This window comes from Betta splendens, chromosome 14 (genome assembly GCF_900634795.4).
Source record: "Betta splendens chromosome 14, fBetSpl5.4, whole genome shotgun sequence".
NCBI classification, from domain to species: Eukaryota; Metazoa; Chordata; class Actinopteri; order Anabantiformes; family Osphronemidae; genus Betta; species Betta splendens.
In genome coordinates, this window is record NC_040894.2 from 4,486,215 (window position 1) to 4,502,242 (window position 16,028).

Sequence of the window (16,028 nt, forward strand, 5' to 3'; positions counted from 1 at the left end):
GTGGATTGTGTGGAACGATACTCGTCAATTAGGATTTGTTAACAAAGGAGTGGCACGTTTGCTTTTCAATTATAGAGCGATTGTTAAAGAAAAGGCCCAGAATAAAAGAGAAACCAAGTAAAGTCGCTGACAGTGGCCTGGACGTCAGCGCCGTGGCCGTTGTGGCGGATGCTTAGAACCGGACACACACCAGCGTGAGAGCAGCTCTGCAGCAGCGAGAGGGAGGGAGGGTGAATCCATCCGTGCTGCACCCTCTGAACTCCCTCTGCCTCCTTTAAACAATACGCCATTAATCTTCTTACGCTGTCAACGTGACCCAAAACCGGCGCGGAGAAGAGGAAGAGGCGCTGCCAAGCAGACAGCAGCTTGTGACTAATAGTGAGTTTAGCCAAGCTCACCGAGCTCATAACCGAGTTGCCGCAAACATCATCCAAACACAATTCTATTACAGCTCAGAGAAAGGTGCTTACTTCAGATGTTTCCAGTCCAGCTCTCCACCTGGTGTGTGTGTGTGTGTGTGTGTGTGTGTGTGTGTGTGTGTGTGTGTGTGTGTGTGTGTGTGAGACCTCGGCGTGAACCGCAGCACTCGAGACCCCCCCCCCCCCCCCCCCCCCCCCCCCCCCCCCCCCCCAGATGTGCAATTTGACAGATGGCACCGCTGACTCATAAGTTAATGTCGACGCACCCACTCAACAGGAGCCGCTCGTGCGCCTGTGCAGGTGTGAGCCGGCGGAAGGTGCGCGTGCAGATGCTGCGAGGAGTAAACGCCGCGGACGCGTGAGGCAGCGCGAAGGGAAGAAAGCGCGAGCAGACGAGAGGGGTGGGCGGGAAGCGACGCGCTGGAGGCTCACAGAGCAGAACGCACGTCTGTGGCTTCCTGCATATTTAGGCCCATATTGACCTCACAGATGACACCAGCGCCACAGATGCCTGCTCTATAATGCAGCCGGTGCAAAAAGGCCCGCATGACCCGTGTTGTTGTTCTGATTACTACAGTGCTACTGCCCCAATAAGGCTCTGGCAGCACACACTGCACCACAGCTGTCATGAAGATGGGCTGCCTGCCCAAATCCACCAGCTGTGCCAATCCAACCGTCACTTAATCACCCCGAGAAGGAGGGGGGGGGGGGGGGATAAGATGCAACGCTAAAAAAAAGGAAAAGCACGTGGAAAGGGTGAAGATGTGGGCGTCAGAACAAATGAGTTGTGGGAAAACTGGCGTTTGAGCAGGGAGGAGGAGGAGGAGGTGGCGGATGAATGGATGAATAAGTGGTGAAAGAGGAGAGACGGGCGATGACAGGTGATGGATGTGATTGGCAGCGGATGCAAAGGAGGAGGGAGAATAAAAAAGCGGCCGCCTCAGCGAGAGCAATAACGCGAGGAGGCGACAGGTGAGGGAGCGATTTGCGGTGAAGGGAAAGCAGCCAGGCTGCAGGACAACCAGACGAACGGGGGGAGGAGGAGACGATGTCAAACACGCTCCAGGTCGATTCCGCAGCCGCCGAGATCGATACGGCCGCAAACGCGGCCGACGCGGCACCTGCTCAGGTCCAAACTCAGCCCCGAGGAGCGAAGCGGCCGCCACGATAAGCGTCCACGCGGGCACCGAGCTGTTGACCTTTCAAAATAATATTCATTTGAGTGGCTGTTTTGTCTCGGCGCTACCTAGCGACCTGCCCACACATCCATCATATGCTCTAATCCCCCTCTCGCTCTGGATATGTGTGACTAACACCATGTCGGCCGGCGACTCTCAGAGCACATCATCCGTCCCCGGGGAAGATTTGTGCAGCGCTGCTCAAACATTTAGGGCAAAGCAAATGAGTACATTTGTCTGTATCGCAAAAAACATGAAGGTGTTTTATCTCCACATTAATGGACAATGATTTTATGCAGAGAGGACGGTGACACGTGGATTTAAAGCTGGTCTACTGCTGTAAATACATTCTACCGTGAAGATGAATGTGTCCTGTAAGTTAAAGTGAGTCTTTTGTCTAATGTAAGCTCTTAGGAGCCATCGATCTGAGCACCTGGAAAAGCTTAAGCTTTTTATCGAGCAGAATCGGTGACGCTCACGTTCATTGACTCACAACTCGCATAAACTAATTGCTATGGACAACTCCCAGGAACTGCTGTTGTGCCGCAAAGTCCGCTTCAATTTATGTACATGCGGCGTAACCGGGGGCTGCGTGGGCCGCCAGAGCCCAATATTGATTTACGCGAGTGGTAATGGGCATCGGAATCAGCGCCGCGCTGCTTTCCGGCGTCGGAAAATAAAAGGCGAATCGGGTTTTATTATTATTTATAGAGAGACGGGCGAGAAGCGGGTTTATGTCCACGAAGAGCGAAACAGAAGCAACAGAATAATGCCATCAAAACCCCCCACAAAGCATTTGTGAACATGACACTAATACACAGAGCCAGGCCGCTGCCTCGCTCTCACAGCGGGTCTGGGCCGCGTCCCCCTCCGCCTGCGCCTACCTGCCCCGTCTCCTCCCATCTGTCTGCTCCGCTAGTCTGAGGGCCCTCACGCGCTCCATTCGCTAACAGATCAGGACAGCGACGCTACATCTCCTCCAAATGTCATTTCACAAGCCTCTTCCCCAGACGCGTCCGGGGAAGAGGGTTTCCGCTTACACGTAGGTTTTAGCGTCGGGCCGTAACCAATGCATCGATGTGCTGAGCAGCGTGCGTGTGGGCGACAGGACTGTTGATAAAACGGCGGAGTCAGAGATTGAGGGGACCTAATTCCCCCTTAATCACCCGGAGATGCCGGCAGAAAAGAGGGTAATAACATGTAATCCACTTGTTCAATCCCCTCCTGCTGCTGCCAGTTGTTTGGATGCTCGCTTGGTGTCTTAATAATGACAAAAAATTAAATTAAAGTGCTACAATACTGATGGGAAATTGTTTCTCGCCCTTTAACAGGGCCCTGTTTATGCTCCTAAGCCCCCCCCCCCCTTCCCATTTCCTCCCTCTGACTGGGTTAACCCCAGAGCCTCCAGTGGCTCAAGGGAGACGGAGCGAGGCTCACCCTCAAGGGTTAGCGCGGTAATACTTTATGGAATCGGACTCAGTCAACCAGGCCGGAGCAAAGCTAAGCTCTTGCTCCACTCACATCAAAGGGGACGGGCCACGCACACAATCTCCCAGGGAGACAGGGAGAGGAGATGGGGGGGGAGAGAGAGAGAGAGAGAGAGAGAGAGAGAGAGAGAGGAGGGGTTGTCATATATTCCCTTTATCACTCTGAATTTTACGGTTCAGACCTGTGAATCTCAGGGGAATTTTATGGGCTGACCAAAGATGGGCAGCTCCAATTCAAAAGTAGAGCTGTCTCATCACTTCCTGCGGTGTGTGTGCACGAGCGGCGGCGTTTGTGAGTTTGGCCCAGTTGTGCCAGCCTTACCTTTCTTCACTTGAAAGGCCTATTTTATCATCCCGACAGCATATTGTTTATCAATCCTGCTTTGTACCAGCTGATTCATGCGCCGCTGTCGCCTTCCCCTCGCACCTGATCCTTAATTGAATGCTTCTCCATCGAGGCAGGAGGAAAAAAAATCAATTAATCAATTCATTTTAGGGGACAAAGACGTGTCCAGGACACGTAAAAAAACATTGTTTCTAACTAACTTTGTGAGGGTTTATGAGACTGCGTGATGTTACAGGATGACGTAAATGAGACACAGAAAAGTTGACGTAAACGCAGTCGCTCTGCGTCTTTAATCAAACATGTTCTCTAGGGATTATTCATATTTTGTTTTAATTATGAGATGGACTCATTACACCATAAGCTGCTTATCTGACTATGAGCATCAGTTTATTTCTAAATGAGCCACTGATATCAAACGCACACTCGCTGTCCGTGGAGTCCGTACGTGAACTCGCGGCGCACGCTGCAGCAGTGAACGCTTCATTTGTGGAGAATTAAACGGGCAATAAATAAGAACCGGAGACACAGTTTAACAGATCTGCTGTAACACGGTGCTTAATAAACAATTAGCTTATACAACATAAGGGACAGAAAGACAATGTAATATTGATTTCAACTTAAAACAAAGCCACATTAAACCACTGCTGAACAACAGGTCAAAGGTCACTGCATGACCTTTATTGTAGAAAACAAGAATTTAATCATTTTTCCATAAACAGCAAAATAATAATGACTTTTTTGCACAACTTGCGATGCAGAAAAAGAGGCTTAGTCCAGCGTGATGCTAATCTCTAAGCACACAGTGTAAAAGCCTCATCACAGTTAATATTACATGTACAGAAGCACTCTCAGGGAATAGCGCTTCCGTGGGCCGTTTTATTATAGAACAGGCCGGACCCAAATAAAGTGCTGCATTATTTTTAGCCCTTCAAACTCTGCCGCAGATGCTCACTATCTGTCTGTCACTATCTGTGTGAGACACCGGCCAAACTGAATGGAGTTCATCTCGCTGATGATGTTTATTGACTGTGTCGCCGTGGTATCGTGTACAAATCAATCAATCCTTCTCCATCTGTGGGGAAGCTACAGAGGCACAAAGCCCGTCTACGGCGATATGCATTATGGACAGACCAATTAAGAAAAGCAGACAGAACTCCAGATGGGTACGAGACGCTGAGGCAAAAAAAGGAAATGCACTGCAGATGAATATGCAGACGGGCTATTTATAAAGTCAGACTGATGGTTTTGAAAAAAAAAATGAGATAAAAAATGATTTGAATAGATGAAAAAAAAGCAACCCATCGAGTGAACAGAAAGGTTGCTGCTAATGAGCGAGTCGGGAGGGTGGAGGAGCGGAGAGGACTGTGTCCTCCAGCAGCGAAGGCAGCGCTGCTGCTTTAAAACATATAAGCACGACTGTCACCCGCAGCTGAAGCCGAACGATTACAGCTCGAGACTCCAACATCTGCTGCTTCGCTGAGGAGAGAAAAGGGTTTGACGCAGGTCCGTCCTATCGGAGCCTCCTCCACCCGTGATCGGTGCCGTCGCCCCACTTTCCAGAGGCTCTAATCCTGAGGGCACGCTGATGCCGGCGTCCCCAGAGAGGAGGCTGCAATGGAGGAACAGGCACAGAGAAGGGGAGAGGAAACGTGCAAAGCTCTGACAGATGGGAAGGAGATTTCACGCCGAAGCGTCTGGAACAGCATCCAGCGAGTGTTGGAGCGCGAACGCCGCACGTCTGACACGTGGAGCGCGTGCTTGTAGCGTGAAAACGGAGGCACGTCCTCATTAGGACCACGCTCGGTCAGGACACCGTGAGAAGGAGGATCAGGAGGGAGCGGGGATTGAAGTCAGACTGAGGGCTAGTTTCTGCAACGACTGCAAGAGGAGGACATCAAAGAAACAAGAGACGTTAATGGGCTCGTTCATATGCACGGAGGATTCACTGGAAACACGTGCAGAGGACACAGGGGTCCGGAGGAAACCATTTCACGTATGACTCATACGTAATTATGATTCCCACCATGCGTACATTTTACAAGACCATAAAAGTTTCACCGTGTGAGAGGTTAAAATGACCGGCGCTGATAATTTCACTGGCGTTAAAACCCGCCCAGCAGGAGGTCAAAACCATTTCCATTCACGGCGGCGCTTGAGGAGAAGCTCAGGGGTCGTTAAAATCTCAAACAACTTAACCCCAGGGTGCCGCGGAGGTGCTCAGCAGACCCACGTGCACTCAAACGCAGCTGTTTCTTTGTTATAATGCTGACCTGTTGGTCTGAAATGCACAAGGCTGGGGAGCCTGAACTAAGGGTTCATCCTCTGGGGAGCGTGAATGCCTTTAGATGTGTGTGGATGCTGGGGGTCGCACACCGGCTCCAGCACTAAGATATAATGAACATGCTGACGATTCTGCAGTGACGTTACACATTAGGGATTTCTATGGGAATAAAAGTGCTGCAGGTTTGGTATCTACTTATTCTTATTGGCCTTTTACTTTGCAGCTTTGAAGTAAACAAAATGCACAACAAAACAAAAAAACACGTTAATGTGAGAGTTTCATCCGTGCAAAGTTTTGTTTACAATGCGAGCTTTAGAAAATGATGCCTTTAGGTTGTTGTGTTAGGATTTTCACACCTACTCATCCTCTCTCACACACACACACGTACGCAGGAGAACAGCGCATCATTTCACGCTGTTACGTTCAGACGCAGGATGAGGCTGCGCTCGTCTCGTGGCCTCGCACGCTGGGACTCGACTTGAATCGAACAGCGGGAGCTCTAGTTGGTCAGCGAGATCTATCGCACACGCACACGCCACAAGACTGAGTCCGTGCTTCAATGAAATGACTGCTTTGATTCTTAATGAGTGGCATTAAAGTCCATTAAGGCACAGTTTTCAATCTTTCTGGTTCGGTTGATCTGTCAGGATGAATCAACAAAAAAACAGTTCTTAGAAAAATCACCTGTTTCATTTTGAGCGGTTCCGTCAAATACTTGTGTTGGTGTGAGTGAAAACAACAGCTGTGTGTATTTGCTGTGATAAATATCCGCCGTACACTGCGGACATCAAAACTTCCAGTGTGAGTGCGGCGGGATTCAGAATTCAATTCCAGTAATCTTCGTCGCTGAGGCTAAGTAGATGGCGAATTAAAAGCCACAGCCAGAGATGAGAGAAAAGAGGAATTTGGAGCAGAATTGATGAGGTGTAAAAAGAAAAAAACGGGTCTGCGCCGGCTTTGATGTTCTCACGCAGCATCCCTGACAGCCATGCTGCGGTGGGACTAAGAACGTTTCCCATTATTTAAGCCATGAATAGGCAGAGTCTACCTACAACACAGAGGGAAACACAAACTAAGCATGTAAAGAGCTCAGTGTGCAGCTCTGAAGGTTTGTGCGCACTACAAAGTGCAGACTTTGTAAGCTGGGCTCATACACTTGTATCACTGTAGTGATTCAATATTTGTTTACATCATTTTTACAGATTGTTGACTTCCCACACACTTTAGATCAGCCACAATGTATCTTTCCCGTGTGGATGCAATTCTCTCAACATTATTTGTCTTTTCCCTGTGTCTTTCTCTCTTTATCTGCCGCCGACTCTTTGAGGTGAGATTCAGCTGCTCTAAAGTGTTTGATCACTGGGGGGCGGTCGGTCCAATTACGCGGCCGCTCGAGCAGCTGTGCAGAAACATCTGCTCGGAAGCAGGACGCTCGTTTTCACGGCCGGCGTATCTGACGCTGTGCAGCCATCTTGGCTCCTGCCAACATCCTCCGAACGTACGCGAGGTCGCCGCGCGCGTGGGTCAAAGGTCATGCCGGGCTCGCGGCCAGAACCCACTGCTACAAAGCGGAGGCTGGAAGCGTCCAGCGCCGCCCTCCTGCTGCATGGAGGTCACGCTGCTGATCATAACGCAACCAGGTGCCAGAGAACACAGCGCAGCGTATGTGCTGTAATAAGAACGGAGGAGCAGGATAAACAGAAAACACACTCCTCCCGCTTCCTGCTGCATGGAAATCAAGTGGTTTGACACAGTTGTGGCTGCGCCGTGCGCTATTTGTTGCAGCGTAAAAGGCCGGGATTAGCTCAGCAGTGGTTATTCTTGAATTTGTGCTAAATACATCATTAATGGTAGAAATTCACCAGGACCTGCCAGGATTCTTCTATGCTGCTGTACTGAGGGTCGTAATAAAGATAAATGATTGATTTTTTCTTTTTTTTTCCAAATTTGAAATATTTGAGGTAATTTCAGTGTTAGGTTTCCTGCTAACGTGCACACAGAGCATCCTGAACAGCGCGTGAGCAGACACGCCTCCGGCTCGCGTCCTCTCGTCTGTCGCGCGTTTAATTCAGCCGTGCTGGAAATATCATACATCACAATATAGTGGGTGCTGAGGTGACAATAAAATTAAACATATCAGTGGATTTTTGTCATATCGCTCGCATAATGATGAATGGATTTGATTACCTGCACTAAAAATATTGCTGATGGCCGTGCATTCACTCTCCAAGGCTGCAGGGGAGTGGGAACATTGCATTTACCTTTTACACATCTCTTCATTGAGGACAAATCAGGAAAACGTACTAATGCATGCAAATAGGTATAAAATGGAAAGAAGTTTATTTACGGCGTTACAGCAGGAACAGGTTGGTGCTGCTCCACTGGAGAGTTTTCTGTGTGTTGCGTAGAGAGCATGCACCCGTGCGTGTTTTATTTGGGGCGTTTTCTCGTACACAGATGTGAAACCCGGGCTGAGCTTCCGCCGCTGCACAGAACCCTACTTATAAAACCCTGTTTCATATTTCATGCCCTTCTATTTCAGCCTCCTCGCCTGACGTTAAAGGCTTCATAGAGGCGAGATGAGGAACTGGCTGAGATGTGACAAATACGGGAGGCAGAGGGTGACAGAGGCGGCTGCAGACTGCAGACGGGGGAGTGGGCTGAAACAGGAGCGCGCAGGCGTTTAACTCAACTTCTCATAGTTTGCCACCACTTTCCGAGCAGCCGCATTTAGACCCTGCCACTGGCGGCGGCGCGTTCAAGAGCCTCCGCGACGCGTTCCCCCCGTGACTGACGACTCGGCTGATTTGACCTGACGGCTTAAACTCCACGCAGCTGGCGAGGTTTCAGCTGAGTGCTAATGTTTCCATGCAAAAGCGGTTTTAGCCCCCGAAAAAGTTGCCCGCGCGGTGTGACGTCATGCTTGTAATCCTATAAAGACAGTAGCAGGAAAAGGCGTAGCCTACGAACCCGCGGTGAATATTGTTCAGCCGTCACGTTCGTCAGTCTGAGCTGATTCGCAAGGATCAGCACCAGGAATATAATCCCACAATAATCTCTGTTTATAAACAGCAGTACAGTATAGCACTCAATGTAATTTATGTAATAGAGTAAAATGGACTCTGTCTCGCATATTAATGATTAAAGCAGCACTTCCTCAATGCTGTGATATCAGTTATGTCTTTGTGTACGACGCCTTTTCATCATCTCTTCGTCTCCGTCGCCTGGAGGTTCACATTAAATCGTTTGTCCATAAGCCTCAGACAACAGCCAACACGCGCACACGCACGACACACACGCCCTCAAACACGACCTAATCCTCCTTTATTGTCCCGGTTCACGTCTCATTTTCCAAGGTTGCGGGAGGAAGATATTTACAGTGTGACCGTGTTTGCTCTGATCCGCACACGCGCACGAGCGCGAGCGCTCCCGTCGCTTCTGTCCCACGTGCAAAGGCGACAATTAGCGCAGCGATCAAACGACGCGTGCACGTGAAAAGAGACGGATAATCACAACACACAAGCGCATCACAATGGCTCCGTGAGATCGGCAGCAAAACGTGCTTTTCCAAGGCTGAAAGCGAAGCAATTAGAGGGACGGCAGGTACAATCACAGGTGTCAGGGAAACCTGTTGTATCGTTCTTACAATTACAGTTGTTTCCACCGAGAACAAACCAGGATCGTCTTGTTGATGTGGAGGTGCGCTCACTTTTAACTAGCAGCCAGTCGCATGTTGAGCTCTGTGACCTGACATGTGCTGCACATTAAATAATCGCTGCTGCTGTGCTCTCACCAGGTCCCAGTCAGCTGTTCTGCCCGGTCCACTGAACCACAGAGCAGCGTGACCGTGTCAGTATTTCCACACTCACGAGTGGCAGCTCCTCCCTCACCACCGCTCAGACCAAACTAGAGAAATTGCATCATCACCCCCCCCCCCAGCGTTCGCTTCACGAGCAGCCCCAAGCATCTGCATCCTAAGTAAACAGACCCATTTCTAAACACTGGTGAACACGTTGTTCCATTACAGCTATAAACCCTGCCCTGGCTCCATCTACACACACACACACACACACACACACACACACACACACACACACACACACACACACACACACACACACACACACACACACACACACACACACACTTTTTTAACATATTAAGGCGCTAACGACCCGCTGTTCCTGCTGTAACACGTTCACCCATCACATAGTCAACGAGTCAAATGTGTTTGACACTGCAGGATTATTGAGGTGAAGTAATTGGCTTTTTTTTGTCCCCCAAAGTATCAAAAATGAATATAAAATCTGCTAAGGAAGGAAAACAAGCTGCAGCTGTGTTTGGCAGTGGCTGCTTGAAGTGTGGGAGGTGTGAACATTTTCACATTTACGACTGCTCTGATAAAGAACAGCTTCAGTTTCTGTACTAGCTCGTTAAAGTCTTAATTGAAGTTACTTCACTTGCATACACTTGATTTAAAACGTCTCATTTAACACTATAAATATGATATAATGTACTTAATTACAGGAAAAGGGATATGAACAAGACAAAACTCTTACGGTTTCAGAAGCAACTAGTAAATAGTCATTACAGACAACGAACGGTTCTTTAGACCTTCTGGAACTGGCTCTTTGTCGGCTCAAGTGTCCACACTCCATTTACATGCTGTTATTAACAGAGATGGGATTTTTCCCCTATAATGATGATTTTAGATCTCTGCAGCACTCGGGGTCGCGCACAAGGCCAAATCCATCACCGGGTCTTCGAAAAACTTCAAGATCACCTTTTCATCACATAAAGAGGGTTCATGTGCTGTAAAAATCAGAAGGCAGTGATGCAAAAAGCCTAAAGTGGACACTGCGAAGAGGGAAGCCATGGATCAGGAGGCTCCATGCTCTGATGCAAAGTGGAGGCACAGCGCGTCTGTGTTGCTCTGCAGTTTAAGGATGTGTCTCCCAGACCGAGCGGCGCGTGAAGCCCACTTTCTCTAGGTCACTAACAGGGTCAAACCAGACTCAGACTTAACATTCATGAGCCAATGTTCCTCAGACACCGAACCACAAAGTTATATTCATGTTGTGCAACCAAAATATCTTCCCTTTCATGTTCAGGCCTGTCACCTTGTTTCTGAGGACAAGGCATTTAGCTGGAGGAGCAGAGCAGGTTTAAACAACGTGACACCGTCTGAGAAGGTGCTTTTATATCAGCAAGTGTTAAAGCAGAAAACGCCTTCATGCTTCACCTCAAACCGCCGCCTTTAGACGTATAACAATGCAAAGTGCTTTATGGTTTATTTCCCTGACTTGAAAACGCTTTCAGGCGCGTGTGAGATGAGCTAAACACAGGCGCTGATCAGTTCTGGAGGTTTGAGGCCACGTCGGCGTCTCCACGTGATCAGAGCCAAACGTTTAGGGACGACGGCTCTGAGACAAAGTTCAACTTTTAGCAGGTGGATGTGTTGGAGCGATGGAGGGGACCCACTTCAGGAGAATGAGAGCGGCACTTTAAGACCACGCACCCAGAGACAGCGAGAGCTCCGCGTGCCAACCTCACACCACTGCATGGATTTGCATATCACAATTTCCTTTCAAATTTCCTTCAAAGTTTCGTGTCAACGGATGTTTAAAAAATGTAGCAGCCGAGGAGCACGGGGAACGGGACTCACAGCACGGGGGAAAATAGAACTTTCAAAGCAGGATGGGGGTAAAGTGGTGAAGGGGCTTCATCAGCACCGTTCAGCAACGTTAAGTAAATGTCAATGAGATCGGCCGAGGAGCAAGAACGCCTGGAGAGGACGTCCTCCCGCGTCAAGAACAAAGAGGCCGGAGGAGAAAGAGCGCAGTCACCAGATGTCCAGCAGAGTTTGAACAGACCTCCGCCATCAGTCACACGCTGACGGAGGGAGCTGCTGTCAGACGCTCGGGTTCCCTTGATCCCGCGCTGGCGGCGCCGCATGCCAACGAGCCGGAGAACATCCTATGGATTCCTCCGCGCTCTCCAGCGCCGATCTGCTTCCCAGCGTGACAAGATCCTGGCAGAATACAAACGTTTTGTGACAGACTTGATTACGAAGTACAAAGCGCCGCTCCATTATGGCTGCAGAGTCTCCTGCAGAGTGGGATGATTGAAGAGAGGGGGGGGGGGGGCAGCTTCTGCAAAGCCACCTACAGCATCTAACTTTATCCCACAATCGTGTCTAGTGATATAATAGAAAAGCATGATCAGATACATCTGCAGCATAAATAGATCCTTTAAACGAATCCACCGAGTCTTTATGTGAGTGATCCGCTTTCGGTCACGTGCACGTGCACGTGCACATGCACGTGCGTGCTCATTGTGTTCTGGCACAGCCCTGAGCGCACGCAGCAAAAAATAATGCCGAATTCATTATGCACATTCCACTTATGAAAGCAAAACCATAATTACTCATCAGCTTATGATTCATGCGTGTTTTGTAACCAGCACTTCGTCAGGCGCCGCCGTCAACATACGTCGTGACACTTCTCTCTCTCCCCCTCGACATCTTTTCGCATTCAAGTCAGCAGCGCGTGCGGTCGAACCGCAGCCTTCAGGTCCGAGGGAGGATTTTTCAAAGCCCGTCCTTCCTTTCAAACACCTACATGCAACGTGCGCCTCTAAACGCTACACTCTGCAATTTATTGCAGAATCTATTTTTAAATTCCTCCTCCACTTTGCTTAATGTTGCTTGGACGGCTGACCCGAGCGCCCGCACATGCATCACATGCATCCAGAGCTGTCGGCCGATTCAGCGCGCAATGTGACACGCAAACGGCAAACGTGCTGTCTTAATCAACAGCTACTGGGCGGCACGAGTGTCGTTCTAGCATCAGTGGTTCCATTAGCTTTCCTATAAAAACGAAACATGCCCTTGAGCGAGACGCTACGTCTGCGACCTGTCTGCGCGTTTAGAATATGTCACGTAAATTACAGAGTGTCTGACATCATTCACTCCTTTTATGAATTCCCTCGTCGTGCTAAGTGTTGCAGCCGCGGGGCCTCAGGGAATCCTGGTGGTTCCGGTATCCAGTCCTAGCTAGCTTAGCCTGCGACATTTGTCTGCCGTCGACCGCTGCCCCACGCGTTGACTCAGCCGGTGTCTAAAGCGAGCAGTGACCTTTAGTAATCGCTAAAAATGGACCTTCTCAATGAAAATGTATCCTAGTCTGTGTGCAGACGTTTCTCTGGCAGCCATTATTAAACAGACGCCGCTAAATTAGCGAGTCGTGCCACTTTGAGCAAGGTGCCGCCGTCTTGTCTCTGTCGCGCTCTACAAGGACACCGCATTTAGCAGCGTCAATGCAGCTGTGAGCGCTGACCTTTTTCAGTCTATTTCCATCCCATGGAGTTGCATCTTCATTGGTTGCCGTGCACGCCTCATGGAGCAGAAACTCTGCTCCCCAATAAAGCTGAGAAGTGACACAGCAGCCGTCTCCAGCTTGTGTTTACTGTGCACTTTAGCGTCTCCAGTCACAAACACTCGGACGTTCCCCGTGATTTATGTTAACTTCTGTTGATCCAGTTCGCTAGCGAAGCGCCCTGGGGTGCAGTGGACCCATCTGTGGCTGGAGTTTGGTATCTTCTGGTGAAGTTTTGAGAAACATTGTGGCCTAAAATGTGTGACACTGGCACATTTGTTTTGGATCTATGAATTTGCAACGTGCCAAGTACAGACGTTAACAATATTTCCTCATTACTTTACTGAAAACAGCTCAAAGCCTTTGGCCCAGATATTCACTCTCTTCTGACATTTTGGACCAAAAAGTAATTCATGAATTCGAGGTTTATCATTAGCTTGATGAGTTTGCTTCTTTCTAATTGCAAATGTCGCCTCTGTTTTCTCTCCAGCTGACAGTCAGCCTCCGTGGCATACAATTACAGCCGCTCATATTTTGGTGATGCCTGTTTGCGTGCACGCTGGCCCTGGTCGCCTTCCCCCTCATAATCGCCCTCTCTCGTCCTCCCTCTCCCCTCTGCGCTCGCCTGTTGTTGCCCCTCAGCTCTTAGCGCCCAGGTAGACTCATTAAACTGCGAGCCCAGCTGGTAATTAGCGATATTTTAACAAGCCGGTGAATTGCTTCCAGTTCCACCTCTCATCACCCCAGTTCCTCACTCCAGCTCACCCCCCAGCTTCTGCACCGCGCTCCTCCTGCCCCGGTCTCTCGCTCCGTCTATCGCGTCCCAATTTCACAGATGAAATCAGATCCAGACTGAATACGGAGGGTAGCTCAGCCTCGCCCCCCCTCCTTCCTCTGCTCCATTGCCATACATTGGCTCTCTTACAATTAAAATCACATCCACAGAGTCACAGCCTCACGTCTCATCTGGGCCTGAACACTGTAGACGCTGTCGCCTGGCGCTGGTCTAGTACTTGGCTTCAGCACGTCTCCCCTGACCAATTCCTTCCTTCCTTCCACCTTCTTGTGGCTCCTCCATCATTTTGCTTGCCAAGCTGCTCACACAGACCTGTCTAATTAAGCAATAAAAGAGAAAAAAGGAAGACAGAAGGAGAGAACGTGTGAGATATATTCATCTCTCCGCCCATTCAAACCTCCCTGTTCTTGTTTTCCCTGCTTTTCTTCGTTATACGCCTTCATCGTACAGTGCGCGCGCACACACACACACACACACACACACACACACACACACACACACACACACACACACACACACACACACACACACACACACACACACAGAGGCCGGTGCAAACACATTCTGCATTAAACACTGAGCACATATTGTCCAGATGGGCAGGAGGAAGCTGCTGCAGACGTGATTTGTTGCCATCAGCACATTTGGGTATTCAAAAAAAAGAGAGAGAACAGTGAAGAAGTGATGGGAGCTCGGCTCGTCTGTGTCAGTGTGTTGCAATCACACTCACTCACCTTCCCTTTGTCAACTTGAGGCAAACTGACAACTCGGGGAACGCAGCAAAAATACAGACAAAGTCCGACTCCCTCTCCCGCGCACACACACACCTACTGAAGTGTCCTTGAGCAACACACTGTATCCGCAGCAGCTCCGGGGATCCTGTTCTGTGCTGACTCTCCAAACTGACCTCTCAGTGCAGAGGACACGCAGAAAAGTGATGAGAACATCCCTGCAGGAATGAATAAAACCTTGCACTTAAAACCAGCCAACAGCACAAGTTAGCGGAGCTCCGGCGTTTGGCTAATTCCTGTTTGATGACAGATCCCTGCGTGGGTCCAACCTGCTGTTATTGCCTTTTGAGCTTAACAGACTGAGCCCGAGCAGCTCGATTAGCGTGGCCTTTGTCTCACTCGGGAGACCTCAATTAATTTGGGCTGCTTGGCCAGGCCTGGTTGCCATGCCAATTGGTGATCAAATCACACCATTGCTTTTATAACCTATGTTCTTCCCATCACTGTGGCTCTGGAACATTTAGCCCAATGGGCAGATGTTATTGTGTTTCCCTGCATCTGTTTGCCACCAACAGACAACATGTTCTCCTTACGGCGCTGCTTGTTTGTCCCGACCTGGGAGGACGGATGCTGTAAGTGAAACCAGTCGTTTGCCGTTCCATTTCCCCTAAAAGCGGGGCTGTGATCGCTCATTAATTAATTTGGGGTTCTGTGTTTTTTTTTTACTTTTGCTTTTTTACACATTTGGAAAATTGGATGGGAGTTTAACAATGTAGTTTAACTGTCAGAATTTTATGTCTTGCTAAATTTTGACGGTGTGAAACATGTGGGCTGTGAAAAAGGAAACAGTTTAGTGCAAAGGACGGTGAGCTGAGATTTTATGCAGCATGAAACAACAAAACTTCCTCTGTCTTGGAAGCTATAAAAGCCGCATTTTAACTTAGCTTAACACTGTAAATGGTGCATTTATCATCTCACATCTGAGTGTGAGATGCGATTTTACTTTTTGCTTCTTAGGAGACGCTTTCCTGGCGTCAGATTATCGATCTGGCCGCTGGTTGCTACAAACAGATTGTGAGGAAGGCTTTGCTTTTTGCACATCAGGATAAAAGCTCCTTTGCATCCTCCATCTGATGACAACAACCCGTTGACGCACACAAACAATGCGGACATTCACCTGGCTGTTGTTTACCTGCAGAATCCCACATTTTGTACTTGACAAGATTTTTCCTAATTGTGACTTATTTTTATTCTCACTCAAACTCCATTCTTGACTTACTCAAATCGTTTTTGGTGCTCTGTGTTCAAAAGTCCTTTTTTGTGGTCTGTCATTACTAATGGTGTAGCACTGACAGAAGTACATGTGTGTTGTGTGCGCGCTTGCTTTTGGATCACTTCGAGGTGTTGGAGGTGC

The 16,028-nt window shown here is 49.1% G+C and overlaps 1 protein-coding gene across 1 annotated transcript in view; it reads left to right on the plus strand.

Annotated features, from left to right (window-relative positions):
* The window catches only part of LOC114869812 (reticulon-4 receptor-like 1), a 53,974-nt gene that overhangs the window by 8,086 nt on the left and 29,860 nt on the right, over positions 1 to 16,028 (plus strand). The window lies entirely within an intron of this gene.